At 50.6% G+C, this 12255-nt stretch overlaps 13 non-coding genes across 13 annotated transcripts; 7 read left to right on the top strand and 6 right to left on the bottom strand.

Moving 5' to 3' along the window:
• The first annotated feature begins 436 nt into the window (after positions 1-436).
• Positions 437-509, top strand: TRNAA-AGC (transfer RNA alanine (anticodon AGC)). Its single transcript has one exon. It is a non-coding gene; the product is annotated as a tRNA-Ala (tRNA).
• Positions 510-1109: 600 nt separating this feature from the next.
• TRNAR-CCU (transfer RNA arginine (anticodon CCU)) lies at positions 1110-1182 on the bottom strand. Its single transcript has one exon. It is a non-coding gene; the product is annotated as a tRNA-Arg (tRNA).
• A 694-nt stretch (positions 1183-1876) lies between these two features.
• Positions 1877-1949, top strand: TRNAA-AGC (transfer RNA alanine (anticodon AGC)). The gene has a single exon. It is a non-coding gene; the product is annotated as a tRNA-Ala (tRNA).
• Positions 1950-3128: 1179 nt separating this feature from the next.
• TRNAR-CCU (transfer RNA arginine (anticodon CCU)) lies at positions 3129-3201 on the bottom strand. The gene has a single exon. It is a non-coding gene; the product is annotated as a tRNA-Arg (tRNA).
• A 694-nt stretch (positions 3202-3895) lies between these two features.
• TRNAA-AGC (transfer RNA alanine (anticodon AGC)) lies at positions 3896-3968 on the top strand. Its single transcript has one exon. It is a non-coding gene; the product is annotated as a tRNA-Ala (tRNA).
• A 1481-nt stretch (positions 3969-5449) lies between these two features.
• Positions 5450-5522, top strand: TRNAA-AGC (transfer RNA alanine (anticodon AGC)). Its single transcript has one exon. It is a non-coding gene; the product is annotated as a tRNA-Ala (tRNA).
• A 600-nt stretch (positions 5523-6122) lies between these two features.
• TRNAR-CCU (transfer RNA arginine (anticodon CCU)) lies at positions 6123-6195 on the bottom strand. Its single transcript has one exon. It is a non-coding gene; the product is annotated as a tRNA-Arg (tRNA).
• A 694-nt stretch (positions 6196-6889) lies between these two features.
• On the top strand, positions 6890-6962 carry TRNAA-AGC (transfer RNA alanine (anticodon AGC)). The gene has a single exon. It is a non-coding gene; the product is annotated as a tRNA-Ala (tRNA).
• A 600-nt stretch (positions 6963-7562) lies between these two features.
• TRNAR-CCU (transfer RNA arginine (anticodon CCU)) lies at positions 7563-7635 on the bottom strand. The gene has a single exon. It is a non-coding gene; the product is annotated as a tRNA-Arg (tRNA).
• A 693-nt stretch (positions 7636-8328) lies between these two features.
• On the top strand, positions 8329-8401 carry TRNAA-AGC (transfer RNA alanine (anticodon AGC)). Its single transcript has one exon. It is a non-coding gene; the product is annotated as a tRNA-Ala (tRNA).
• A 1481-nt stretch (positions 8402-9882) lies between these two features.
• TRNAA-AGC (transfer RNA alanine (anticodon AGC)) lies at positions 9883-9955 on the top strand. The gene has a single exon. It is a non-coding gene; the product is annotated as a tRNA-Ala (tRNA).
• Positions 9956-10555: 600 nt separating this feature from the next.
• On the bottom strand, positions 10556-10628 carry TRNAR-CCU (transfer RNA arginine (anticodon CCU)). The gene has a single exon. It is a non-coding gene; the product is annotated as a tRNA-Arg (tRNA).
• Positions 10629-11995: 1367 nt separating this feature from the next.
• TRNAR-CCU (transfer RNA arginine (anticodon CCU)) lies at positions 11996-12068 on the bottom strand. The gene has a single exon. It is a non-coding gene; the product is annotated as a tRNA-Arg (tRNA).
• Positions 12069-12255: the final 187 nt, after the last annotated feature.

Here is a 12255-nt window from a genome sequence, read left to right as displayed (position 1 = left end):
AAAAATGACAAAGGGCACTCCAGCGCTGGTCCTTTGGCTGCAGGCGGCGTGTCAGCGGCCTAAAACAGCAAGAAATAGCGAGAGAAATAAAGTGAGAAGCAAGCACCTTTTCAATAGGGCTCTCGGGTCTATGGGACTGGCGTGCAGCCTCTTGATCACAAGCGCAGGTCCAGCGTGAAAGGGCGTGGCAGTGGAGTCACTCTGCTATTAATACCTGGTTGGCCAATCCTCGTTGCAATGGATGGCCATCTGCAGCTTTACTTGTAGCTCCACTGAAGGTATTTTGTTTTGGGCAAAGGGGTGAGATTGTGATTTCCTCTGCGGCAGATGAAGAGAAAGGGCTTTATGCACTACAGGTCCCTGGACAGCCAAGCAAGTGTGAGCCGGAGACTGTGCTTCAGCTCTGAAGCAGTGTATCGAGAGCCTTCGAGGAGGAGGGGAATTAGCTCAGATGGTAGAGCGCTCGCTTAGCATGCGAGAGGTAGCGGGATCGATGCCCGCATTCTCCAGCAAGACGCTTTTACTTCATTTTCACTATTTTATTCAAAACTCGCCAATCGTCGCAAATAAAGTCATGTGCTCGCTTCTGTTTTTTTTACTATCATCCTAAAAGTCTTCCGTCCACTTTCTGCTATCCCAAAGAGTCATCCGCGCGAGGGCCGGCAACAGGCGTGATACTGTGCAACAGGCGCATTGCATGGCATTGGTGACATATTCAGGAAATTCCACTTTGATGCCACCCAGGGCTGTTAACCTTTTATTTCATTTCAATACGATGCTTCGAATAATTGGTTCAAAGTGCGCAGCCTTTGCTCTTTTATTTCGTTTTCATCGGAGCAGGTCGGAGCTGGCAGAAGAGTGAGCCCTGTCTGCAGGAGCTCTGATTCCAGAAAGCATATTTTCCCTGTCTTTCTTACCACTCATCTGTGTCTCTTCGCTGACATGAGGCGTTGCTACACTCTGCAGTCTCCCGGCATTTAAAGTCTGCTACCAGCAGAGCACGTTCTGGACTTCACAGCGCCCAGCAAAGTACTAGCCTGCGCCCACCCCCTACTACCGCAAAAACCTTTTGCATGCTTTGGCAGAAGTGTGAACAAAATGCCACGAACCACCCCAGATGGGACTCGAACCCACAATCCCTGGCTTAGGAGGCCAGTGCCTTATCCATTAGGCCACTGGGGCCACTCGACAGAGAAGGGGAAAGTTCTTTCTTTTCCTCTTCTCTCACTGGAGTCACGGGTACTGGCCCACTGAAAAGGGCAAGTTGGCTCACGTCCAAAGCTGCAGTGTCCCAGCACACGCGGGCAAAAGGCACCTGCTTGCACTCGGCTGGACACTTCCGCTTTATGGGACACACGATGGAAAGTGGACTCAATTCCCAGACCTAACTCTTACCTGTTTGGTATTCTGACGCTCGATTGTAAAATATGGCCAGCTGGTAAAAATGACAAAGGGCACTCCAGCGCTGGTCCTTTGGCTGCAGGCGGCGTGTCAGCGGCCTAAAACAGCAAGAAATAGCGAGAGAAATAAAGTGAGAAGCAAGCACCTTTTCAATTGGGCTCTCGGGTCTATGGGACTGGCGTGCAGCCTCTTGATCACAAGCGCAGGTCCAGCGTGAAAGGGCGTGGCAGTGGAGTCACTCTGCTATTAATACCTGGTTGGCCAATCCTCGTTGCAATGGATGGCCATCTGCAGCTTTACTTGTAGCTCCACTGAAGGTATTTTGTTTTGGGCAAAGGGGTGAGATTGTGATTTCCTCTGCGGCAGATGAAGAGAAAGGGCTTTATGCACTACAGGTCCCTGGACAGCCAAGCAAGTGTGAGCCGGAGACTGTGCTTCAGCTCTGAAGCAGTGTATCGAGAGCCTTCGAGGAGGAGGGGAATTAGCTCAGATGGTAGAGCGCTCGCTTAGCATGCGAGAGGTAGCGGGATCGATGCCCGCATTCTCCAGCAAGACGCTTTTTCTTCATTTTCACTATTTTATTCAAAACTCGCCAATCGTCGCAAATAAAGTCATGTGCTCGCTTCTGTTTTTTTTACTATCATCCTAAAAGTCTTCCGTCCACTTTCTGCTATCCCAAAGAGTCATCCGCGCGAGGGCCGGCAACAGGCGTGATACTGTGCAACAGGCGCATTGCATGGCATTGGTGACATATTCAGGAAATTCCACTTTGATGCCACCCAGGGCTGTTAACCTTTTATTTCATTTCAATACGATGCTTCGAATAATTGGTTCAAAGTGCGCAGCCTTTGCTCTTTTATTTCGTTTTCATCGGAGCAGGTCGGAGCTGGCAGAAGAGGTAGCCCTGTCTGCAGGAGCTCTGATTCCAGAAAGCATATTTTCCCTGTCTTTCTTACCACTCATCTGTGTCTCTTCGCTGACATGAGGCGTTGCTACACTCTGCAGTCTCCCGGCATTTAAAGTCTGCTACCAGCAGAGCACGTTCTGGACTTCACAGCGCCCAGCAAAGTACTAGCCTGCGCCCACCCCCTACTACCGCAAAAACCTTTTGCATGCTTTGGCAGAAGTGTGAACAAAATGCCACGAACCACCCCAGATGGGACTCGAACCCACAATCCCTGGCTTAGGAGGCCAGTGCCTTATCCTGTTTTTTTTACTATCATCCTAAAAGTCTTCCGTCCACTTTCTGCTATCCCAAAGAGTCATCCGCGCGAGGGCCGGCAACAGGCGTGATACTGTGCAACAGGCGCATTGCATGGCATTGGTGACATATTCAGGAAATTCCACTTTGATGCCACCCAGGGCTGTTAACCTTTTATTTCATTTCAATACGATGCTTCGAATAATTGGTTCAAAGTGCGCAGCCTTTGCTCTTTTATTTCGTTTTCATCGGAGCAGGTCGGAGCTGGCAGAAGAGTGAGCCCTGTCTGCAGGAGCTCTGATTCCAGAAAGCATATTTTCCCTGTCTTTCTTACCACTCATCTGTGTCTCTTCGCTGACATGAGGCGTTGCTACACTCTGCAGTCTCCCGGCATTTAAAGTCTGCTACCAGCAGAGCACGTTCTGGACTTCACAGCGCCCAGCAAAGTACTAGCCTGCGCCCACCCCCTACTACCGCAAAAACCTTTTGCATGCTTTGGCAGAAGTGTGAACAAAATGCCACGAACCACCCCAGATGGGACTCGAACCCACAATCCCTGGCTTAGGAGGCCAGTGCCTTATCCATTAGGCCACTGGGGCCACTCGACAGAGAAGGGGAAAGTTCTTTCTTTTCCTCTTCTCTCACTGGAGTCACGGGTACTGGCCCACTGAAAAGGGCAAGTTGGCTCACGTCCAAAGCTGCAGTGTCCCAGCACACGCGGGCAAAAGGCACCTGCTTGCACTCGGCTGGACACTTCCGCTTTATGGGACACACGATGGAAAGTGGACTCAATTCCCAGACCTAACTCTTACCTGTTTGGTATTCTGACGCTCGATTGTAAAATATGGCCAGCTGGTAAAAATGACAAAGGGCACTCCAGCGCTGGTCCTTTGGCTGCAGGCGGCGTGTCAGCGGCCTAAAACAGCAAGAAATAGCGAGAGAAATAAAGTGAGAAGCAAGCACCTTTTCAATTGGGCTCTCGGGTCTATGGGACTGGCGTGCAGCCTCTTGATCACAAGCGCAGGTCCAGCGTGAAAGGGCGTGGCAGTGGAGTCACTCTGCTATTAATACCTGGTTGGCCAATCCTCGTTGCAATGGATGGCCATCTGCAGCTTTACTTGTAGCTCCACTGAAGGTATTTTGTTTTGGGCAAAGGGGTGAGATTGTGATTTCCTCTGCCGCAGATGAAGAGAAAGGGCTTTATGCACTACAGGTCCCTGGACAGCCAAGCAAGTGTGAGCCGGAGATTGTGCTTCAGCTCTGAAGCAGTGTATCGAGAGCCTTCGAGGAGGAGGGGAATTAGCTCAGATGGTAGAGCGCTCGCTTAGCATGCGAGAGGTAGCGGGATCGATGCCCGCATTCTCCAGCAAGACGCTTTTTCTTCATTTTCACTATTTTATTCAAAACTCGCCAATCGTCGCAAATAAAGTCATGTGCTCGCTTCTGTTTTTTTTACTATCATCCTAAAAGTCTTCCGTCCACTTTCTGCTATCCCAAAGAGTCACCCGCGCGAGGGCCGGCAACAGGCGTGATACTGTGCAACAGGCGCATTGCATGGCATTGGTGACATATTCAGGAAATTCCACTTTGATGCCACCCAGGGCTGTTAACCTTTTATTTCATTTCAATACGATGCTTCGAATAATTGGTTCAAAGTGCGCAGCCTTTGCTCTTTTATTTCGTTTTCATCGGAGCAGGTCGGAGCTGGCAGAAGAGTGAGCCCTGTCTGCAGGAGCTCTGATTCCAGAAAGCATATTTTCCCTGTCTTTCTTACCACTCATCTGTGTCTCTTCGCTGACATGAGGCGTTGCTACACTCTGCAGTCTCCCGGCATTTAAAGTCTGCTACCAGCAGAGCACGTTCTGGACTTCACAGCGCCCAGCAAAGTACTAGCCTGCGCCCACCCCCTACTACCGCAAAAACCTTTTGCATGCTTTGGCAGAAGTGTGAACAAAATGCCATGAACCACCCCAGATGGGACTCGAACCCACAATCCCTGGCTTAAGACCAGTGCCTTATCCATTAGGCCACTGGGGCCACTCGTCAGAGAAGGGGAAAGTTCTTTCTTTTCCTCTTCTCTCACTGGAGTCACGGGTACTGGCCCACTGAAAAGGGCAAGTTGGCCAGTGCCTTATCCATTAGGCCACTGGGGCCACTCGACAGAGAAGGGGAAAGTTCTTTCTTTTCCTCTTCTCTCACTGGAGTCACGGGTACTGGCCCACTGAAAAGGGCAAGTTGGCTCACGTCCAAAGCTGCAGTGTCCCAGCACACGCGGGCAAAAGGCACCTGCTTGCACTCGGCTGGACACTTCCGCTTTATGGGACACACGATGGAAAGTGGACTCAATTCCCAGACCTAACTCTTACCTGTTTGGTATTCTGACGCTCGATTGTAAAATATGGCCAGCTGGTAAAAATGACAAAGGGCACTCCAGCGCTGGTCCTTTGGCTGCAGGCGGCGTGTCAGCGGCCTAAAACAGCAAGAAATAGCGAGAGAAATAAAGTGAGAAGCAAGCACCTTTTCAATTGGGCTCTCGGGTCTATGGGACTGGCGTGCAGCCTCTTGATCACAAGCGCAGGTCCAGCGTGAAAGGGCGTGGCAGTGGAGTCACTCTGCTATTAATACCTGGTTGGCCAATCCTCGTTGCAATGGATGGCCATCTGCAGCTTTACTTGTAGCTCCACTGAAGGTATTTTGTTTTGGGCAAAGGGGTGAGATTGTGATTTCCTCTGCCGCAGATGAAGAGAAAGGGCTTTATGCACTACAGGTCCCTGGACAGCCAAGCAAGTGTGAGCCGGAGATTGTGCTTCAGCTCTGAAGCAGTGTATCGAGAGCCTTCGAGGAGGAGGGGAATTAGCTCAGATGGTAGAGCGCTCGCTTAGCATGCGAGAGGTAGTGGGATCGATGCCCGCATTCTCCAGCAAGACGCTTTTTCTTCATTTTCACTATTTTATTCAAAACTCGCCAATCGTCGCAAATAAAGTCATGTGCTCGCTTCTGTTTTTTTTACTATCATCCTAAAAGTCTTCCGTCCACTTTCTGCTATCCCAAAGAGTCACCCGCGCGAGGGCCGGCAACAGGCGTGATACTGTGCAACAGGCGCATTGCATGGCATTGGTGACATATTCAGGAAATTCCACTTTGATGCCACCCAGGGCTGTTAACCTTTTATTTCATTTCAATACGATGCTTCGAATAATTGGTTCAAAGTGCGCAGCCTTTGCTCTTTTATTTCGTTTTCATCGGAGCAGGTCGGAGCTGGCAGAAGAGTGAGCCCTGTCTGCAGGAGCTCTGATTCCAGAAAGCATATTTTCCCTGTCTTTCTTACCACTCATCTGTGTCTCTTCGCTGACATGAGGCGTTGCTACACTCTGCAGTCTCCCGGCATTTAAAGTCTGCTACCAGCAGAGCACGTTCTGGACTTCACAGCGCCCAGCAAAGTACTAGCCTGCGCCCACCCCCTACTACCTCAAAAACCTTTTGCATGCTTTGGCAGAAGTGTGAACAAAATGCCACGAACCACCCCAGATGGGACTCGAACCCACAATCCCTGGCTTAGGAGGCCAGTGCCTTATCCATTAGGCCACTGGGGCAACTCGACAGAGAAGGGGAAAGTTCTTTCTTTTCCTCTTCTCTCACTGGAGTCACGGGTACTGGCCCACTGAAAAGGGCAAGTTGGCTCACGTCCAAAGCTGCAGTGTCCCAGCACACGCGGGCAAGAGGCACCTGCTTGCACTCGGCTGGACACTTCCGCTTTATGGGACACACGATGGAAAGTGGACTCAATTCCCAGACCTAACTCTTACCTGTTTGGTATTCTGACGCTCGATTGTAAAATATGGCCAGCTGGTAAAAATGACAAAGGGCACTCCAGCGCTGGTCCTTTGGCTGCAGGCGGCGTGTCAGCGGCCTAAAACAGCAAGAAATAGCGAGAGAAATAAAGTGAGAAGCAAGCACCTTTTCAATTGGGCTCTCGGGTCTATGGGACTGGCGTGCAGCCTCTTGATCACAAGCGCAGGTCCAGCGTGAAAGGGCGTGGGAGTGGAGTCACTCTGCTATTAATACCTGGTTGGCCAATCCTCGTTGCAATGGATGGCCATCTGCAGCTTTACTTGTAGCTCCACTGAAGGTATTTTGTTTTGGGCAAAGGGGTGAGATTGTGATTTCCTCTGCGGCAGATGAAGAGAAAGGGCTTTATGCACTACAGGTCCCTGGACAGCCAAGCAAGTGTGAGCCGGAGATTGTGCTTCAGCTCTGAAGCAGTGTATCGAGAGCCTTCGAGGAGGAGGGGAATTAGCTCAGATGGTAGAGCGCTCGCTTAGCATGCGAGAGGTAGCGGGATCGATGCCCGCATTCTCCAGCAAGACGCTTTTTCTTCATTTTCACTATTTTATTCAAAACTCGCCAATCGTCGCAAATAAAGTCATGTGCTCGCTTCTGTTTTTTTTACTATCATCCTAAAAGTCTTCCGTCCACTTTCTGCTATCCCAAAGAGTCACCCGCGCGAGGGCCGGCAACAGGCGTGATACTGTGCAACAGGCGCATTGCATGGCATTGGTGACATATTCAGGAAATTCCACTTTGATGCCACCCAGGGCTGTTAACCTTTTATTTCATTTCAATACGATGCTTCGAATAATTGGTTCAAAGTGCGCAGCCTTTGCTCTTTTATTTCGTTTTCATCGGAGCAGGTCGGAGCTGGCAGAAGAGTGAGCCCTGTCTGCAGGAGCTCTGATTCCAGAAAGCATATTTTCCCTGTCTTTCTTACCACTCATCTGTGTCTCTTCGCTGACATGAGGCGTTGCTACACTCTGCAGTCTCCCGGCATTTAAAGTCTGCTACCAGCAGAGCACGTTCTGGACTTCACAGCGCCCAGCAAAGTACTAGCCTGCGCCCACCCCCTACTACCGCAAAAACCTTTTGCATGCTTTGGCAGAAGTGTGAACAAAATGCCACGAACCACCCCAGATGGGACTCGAACCAACAATCCCTGGCTTAGGAGGCCAGTGCCTTATCCATTAGGCCACTGGGGCCACTCGACAGAGAAGGGGAAAGTTCTTTCTTTTCCTCTTCTCTCACTGGAGTCACGGGTACTGGCCCACTGAAAAGGGCAAGTTGGCTCATGTCCAAAGCTGCAGTGTGCCAGCACACGCGGGCAAAAGGCACCTGCTTGCACTCGGCTGGACCCTTCCGCTTTATGGGACACAGATGGAAAGTGGACTCAATTCCCAGACCTAACTCTGACCTGTTTGGTATTCTGACGCTCGATTGTAAAATATGGCCAGCTGGTAAAAATGACAAAGGGCACTCCAGCGCTGGTCCTTTGGCTGCAGGCGGCGTGTCAGCGGCCTAAAACAGCAAGAAATAGCGAGAGAAATAAAGAGAGAAATAAGCACCTTTTCAATTGGGCTCTCGGGTCTATGGGACTGGCGTGCAGCCTCTTGATCACAAGCGCAGGTCCAGCGTGAAAGGGCGTGGCAGTGGAGTCACTCTGCTATTAATACCTGGTTGGCCAATCCTCGTTGCAATGGATGGCCATCTGCAGCTTTACTTGTAGCTCCACTGAAGGTATTTTGTTTTGGGCAAAGGGGTGAGATTGTGATTTCCTCTGCGGCAGATGAAGAGAAAGGGCTTTATGCACTACAGGTCCCTGGACAGCCAAGCAAGTGTGAGCCGGAGACTGTGCTTCAGCTCTGAAGCAGTGTATCGAGAGCCTTCGAGGAGGAGGGGAGTTAGCTCAGATGGTAGAGCGCTCGCTTAGCATGCGAGAGGTAGCGGGATCGATGCCCGCATTCTCCAGCAAGACGCTTTTTCTTCATTTTCACTATTTTATTCAAAACTCGCCAATCGTCGCAAATAAAGTCATGTGCTCGCTTCTGTTTTTTTTACTATCATCCTAAAAGTCTTCCGTCCACTTTCTGCTATCCCAAAGAGTCACCCGCGCGAGGGCCGGCAACAGGCGTGATACTGTGCAACAGGCGCATTGCATGGCATTGGTGACATATTCAGGAAATTCCACTTTGATGCCACCCAGGGCTGTTAACCTTTTATTTCATTTCAATACGATGCTTCGAATAATTGGTTCAAAGTGCGCAGCCTTTGCTCTTTTATTTCGTTTTCATCGGAGCAGGTCGGAGCTGGCAGAAGAGTGAGCCCTGTCTGCAGGAGCTCTGATTCCAGAAAGCATATTTTCCCTGTCTTTCTTACCACTCATCTGTGTCTCTTCGCTGACATGAGGCGTTGCTACACTCTGCAGTCTCCCGGCATTTAAAGTCTGCTACCAGCAGAGCACGTTCTGGACTTCACAGCGCCCAGCAAAGTACTAGCCTGCGCCCACCCCCTACTACCGCAAAAACCTTTTGCATGCTTTGGCAGAAGTGTGAACAAAATGCCATGAACCACCCCAGATGGGACTCGAACCCACAATCCCTGGCTTAAGACCAGTGCCTTATCCATTAGGCCACTGGGGCCACTCGTCAGAGAAGGGGAAAGTTCTTTCTTTTCCTCTTCTCTCACTGGAGTCACGGGTACTGGCCCACTGAAAAGGGCAAGTTGGCCAGTGCCTTATCCATTAGGCCACTGGGGCCACTCGACAGAGAAGGGGAAAGTTCTTTCTTTTCCTCTTCTCTCACTGGAGTCACGGGTACTGGCCCACTGAAAAGGGCAAGTTGGCTCACGTCCAAAGCTGCAGTGTCCCAGCACACGCGGGCAAAAGGCACCTGCTTGCACTCGGCTGGACACTTCCGCTTTATGGGACACACGATGGAAAGTGGACTCAATTCCCAGACCTAACTCTTACCTGTTTGGTATTCTGACGCTCGATTGTAAAATATGGCCAGCTGGTAAAAATGACAAAGGGCACTCCAGCGCTGGTCCTTTGGCTGCAGGCGGCGTGTCAGCGGCCTAAAACAGCAAGAAATAGCGAGAGAAATAAAGTGAGAAGCAAGCACCTTTTCAATTGGGCTCTCGGGTCTATGGGACTGGCGTGCAGCCTCTTGATCACAAGCGCAGGTCCAGCGTGAAAGGGCGTGGCAGTGGAGTCACTCTGCTATTAATACCTGGTTGGCCAATCCTCGTTGCAATGGATGGCCATCTGCAGCTTTACTTGTAGCTCCACTGAAGGTATTTTGTTTTGGGCAAAGGGGTGAGATTGTGATTTCCTCTGCCGCAGATGAAGAGAAAGGGCTTTATGCACTACAGGTCCCTGGACAGCCAAGCAAGTGTGAGCCGGAGATTGTGCTTCAGCTCTGAAGCAGTGTATCGAGAGCCTTCGAGGAGGAGGGGAATTAGCTCAGATGGTAGAGCGCTCGCTTAGCATGCGAGAGGTAGCGGGATCGATGCCCGCATTCTCCAGCAAGACGCTTTTTCTTCATTTTCACTATTTTATTCAAAACTCGCCAATCGTCGCAAATAAAGTCATGTGCTCGCTTCTGTTTTTTTTACTATCATCCTAAAAGTCTTCCGTCCACTTTCTGCTATCCCAAAGAGTCACCCGCGCGAGGGCCGGCAACAGGCGTGATACTGTGCAACAGGCGCATTGCATGGCATTGGTGACATATTCAGGAAATTCCACTTTGATGCCACCCAGGGCTGTTAACCTTTTATTTCATTTCAATACGATGCTTCGAATAATTGGTTCAAAGTGCGCAGCCTTTGCTCTTTTATTTCGTTTTCATCGGAGCAGGTCGGAGCTGGCAGAAGAGTGAGCCCTGTCTGCAGGAGCTCTGATTCCAGAAAGCATATTTTCCCTGTCTTTCTTACCACTCATCTGTGTCTCTTCGCTGACATGAGGCGTTGCTACACTCTGCAGTCTCCCGGCATTTAAAGTCTGCTACCAGCAGAGCACGTTCTGGACTTCACAGCGCCCAGCAAAGTACTAGCCTGCGCCCACCCCCTACTACCTCAAAAACCTTTTGCATGCTTTGGCAGAAGTGTGAACAAAATGCCACGAACCACCCCAGATGGGACTCGAACCCACAATCCCTGGCTTAGGAGGCCAGTGCCTTATCCATTAGGCCACTGGGGCAACTCGACAGAGAAGGGGAAAGTTCTTTCTTTTCCTCTTCTCTCACTGGAGTCACGGGTACTGGCCCACTGAAAAGGGCAAGTTGGCTCACGTCCAAAGCTGCAGTGTCCCAGCACACGCGGGCAAGAGGCACCTGCTTGCACTCGGCTGGACACTTCCGCTTTATGGGACACACGATGGAAAGTGGACTCAATTCCCAGACCTAACTCTTACCTGTTTGGTATTCTGACGCTCGATTGTAAAATATGGCCAGCTGGTAAAAATGACAAAGGGCACTCCAGCGCTGGTCCTTTGGCTGCAGGCGGCGTGTCAGCGGCCTAAAACAGCAAGAAATAGCGAGAGAAATAAAGTGAGAAGCAAGCACCTTTTCAATTGGGCTCTCGGGTCTATGGGACTGGCGTGCAGCCTCTTGATCACAAGCGCAGGTCCAGCGTGAAAGGGCGTGGGAGTGGAGTCACTCTGCTATTAATACCTGGTTGGCCAATCCTCGTTGCAATGGATGGCCATCTGCAGCTTTACTTGTAGCTCCACTGAAGGTATTTTGTTTTGGGCAAAGGGGTGAGATTGTGATTTCCTCTGCGGCAGATGAAGAGAAAGGGCTTTATGCACTACAGGTCCCTGGACAGCCAAGCAAGTGTGAGCCGGAGACTGTGCTTCAGCTCTGAAGCAGTGTATCGAGAGCCTTCGAGGAGGAGGGGAATTAGCTCAGATGGTAGAGCGCTCTCTTAGCATGCGAGAGGTAGCGGGATCGATGCCCGCATTCTCCAGCAAGACGCTTTTTCTTCATTTTCACTATTTTATTCAAAACTCGCCAATCGTCGCAAATAAAGTCATGTGCTCGCTTCTGTTTTTTTTACTATCATCCTAAAAGTCTTCCGTCCACTTTCTGCTATCCCAAAGAGTCATCCGCGCGAGGGCCGGCAACAGGCGTGATACTGTGCAACAGGCGCATTGCATGGCATTGGTGACATATTCAGGAAATTCCACTTTGATGCCACCCAGGGCTGTTAACCTTTTATTTCATTTCAATACGATGCTTCGAATAATTGGTTCAAAGTGCGCAGCCTTTGCTCTTTTATTTCGTTTTCATCGGAGCAGGTCGGAGCTGGCAGAAGAGTGAGCCCTGTCTGCAGGAGCTCTGATTCCAGAAAGCATATTTTCCCTGTCTTTCTTACCACTCATCTGTGTCTCTTCGCTGACATGAGGCGTTGCTACACTCTGCAGTCTCCCGGCATTTAAAGTCTGCTACCAGCAGAGCACGTTCTGGACTTCACAGCGCCCAGCAAAGTACTAGCCTGCGCCCACCCCCTACTACCGCAAAAACCTTTTGCATGCTTTGGCAGAAGTGTGAACAAAATGCCACGAACCACCCCAGATGGGACTCGAACCCACAATCCCTGGCTTAGGAGGCCAGTGCCTTATCCATTAGGCCACTGGGGCCACTCGACAGAGAAGGGGAAAGTTCTTTCTTTTCCTCTTCTCTCACTGGAGTCACGGGTACTGGCCCACTGAAAAGGGCAAGTTGGCTCACGTCCAAAGCTGCAGTGTCCCAGCACACGCGGGCAAAAGGCACCTGCTTGCACTCGGCTGGACACTTCCGCTTTATGGGACACACGATGGAAAGTGG

This window comes from Ambystoma mexicanum, chromosome 5q (genome assembly GCF_040938575.1).
Source record: "Ambystoma mexicanum isolate Mex_15411 chromosome 5q, UKY_AmexF1_1, whole genome shotgun sequence".
NCBI classification, from domain to species: Eukaryota; Metazoa; Chordata; class Amphibia; order Caudata; family Ambystomatidae; genus Ambystoma; species Ambystoma mexicanum.
Note: the sequence above shows the minus strand (reverse complement) of the source record. Positions and strands in the feature narration are given on the sequence as shown.